This window comes from Aplysia californica, unplaced genomic scaffold (assembly GCF_000002075.1).
Source record: "Aplysia californica isolate F4 #8 unplaced genomic scaffold, AplCal3.0 scaffold00034, whole genome shotgun sequence".
Classification (NCBI taxonomy): Eukaryota; Metazoa; Mollusca; class Gastropoda; order Aplysiida; family Aplysiidae; genus Aplysia; species Aplysia californica.
This window is the reverse complement of record NW_004797304.1, coordinates 1,359,061-1,360,583: the sequence shown is the minus strand read 5'-3', so window position 1 is coordinate 1,360,583 and position 1,523 is coordinate 1,359,061. Positions and strand designations below refer to the sequence as shown.

The 1,523-nt window shown below is 38.9% G+C and overlaps 1 protein-coding gene across 1 annotated transcript in view; it reads left to right on the top strand.

Moving 5' to 3' along the window:
* Positions 1-1,523, top strand: part of LOC101860720 — a 7,839-nt gene that overhangs the window by 5,145 nt on the left and 1,171 nt on the right. The window lies entirely within an intron of this gene.

Here is a 1,523-nt window from a genome sequence, read left to right as displayed (position 1 = left end):
TTTGCTCTGCATAGCGCGTAAAAAAAAACCTAACCCATTTTCAGCTCTGTCCCCATTTTTGTAGCATGACGCACTAGTTCGCATTAGGCCTACCACTAAAAATCCCAACGATTGCGTCATATTGCAAACTGCAGTAGTATAACAGGCCAACAAAAGTTTGCAGATAGTTTTTCTCAAGTTTCCTTTGCCTGCTGTGATCATGGTTTAGATCAGTAAAGAGAAGAGAGCATTTTGTATTGAAAATTTCCTCACCCCCAACTCATTTCGTAAGTTTCGCACATGGTACGGAAATAATGTTAAAGTGCCTTAAGGGCTTTTTTATATTAAAGGTGGAGATGGTCCATCATTCAGGACCTGTAGAGAATCAGAACTAAAAATTGTCAGACAAAACGACCACTGCAGGTCAAACGCACATTGTTCGCACTCCTTTATAGGTCACCAGGGTGCAGAATTCAGAAGATGAGCCCTATGAGACGTCTGTCCGTAGACAATGTCTCCAGCAAGGACTTTCCTACATCTCAACAGTCCGTATTCTTAAGGTATATCTTCATCTACGACGGTTGTACTATTTTCTCGTTCGCGAAGCTATCAGAAGACTGTAATGTGTTGGTGATTCCTCAATCGTTCGAAAAAAAGTGAACATTTCCTCTGTGACTATGACATTTGGTTCCTTGACAAAGTCCATATTCACCTTCAGGTTATATCATCTCTACACATTCTGTCTACTTGAGCAACCTAATACCCCCCCCACCCACTATTGTCTCTAGAAACAGCTCCATACTGTAAAGTGGCAACCACTGAACATTACGAACGACGCGTTCAAATGTGCAGAGTCCAAAATTGGTTCTTGGAATTCCAGAATTTTAAAAGAATTTTTTTTAAAAAAGCTCTGTAGGAGAAACAAATATTGTTTAAAGTCACAGGGATGGAATGGTTAGATTTTTAAAACAAGAGGAAAGAAAAAAAAACCCACCAAATCATTTCATGACTTTCCTTACAAGATCTTTTAAATTGCATTTTGTATTTTAAGGTGGTTTTTATAAAAGCCAGTTCTGTTTTCCGAAATGTGAATTTTATGTCAAACGAATTCCTTTTGAATGAAGTATACATATTATTCCAAATTACAACATTCTAGCACGCATTTTGTGCGAGATATTTTTTTTAAAAGTTGTACAGTTTTTTTGTGTTTTTTGGAATACCCTTACAGTGGGTGGTTGGCGGGTGCTCTGGTGTGGTTTGCTTTTTCTATCCTATCAAACATCTATCGTCCTTATCTCCCCTCCTTCTTTTTTATGTTTGTTACTCTCTTGTCACACCTCTAATCTACTAGCGCTCATATGACCCTATGCAGTTGCGAGCGCCGTAAAACCCTCTACTAAAACTAACTAACTAAACATACCCTTACGGTAGTGAGTACCATCCGTGCTGTATTCTTGTTGTGTCAACTGCAGTGAGGTTACTGAACACACAGTGCTACAAATGAAACACACACACACACACACACACACACACACACAGAGAGA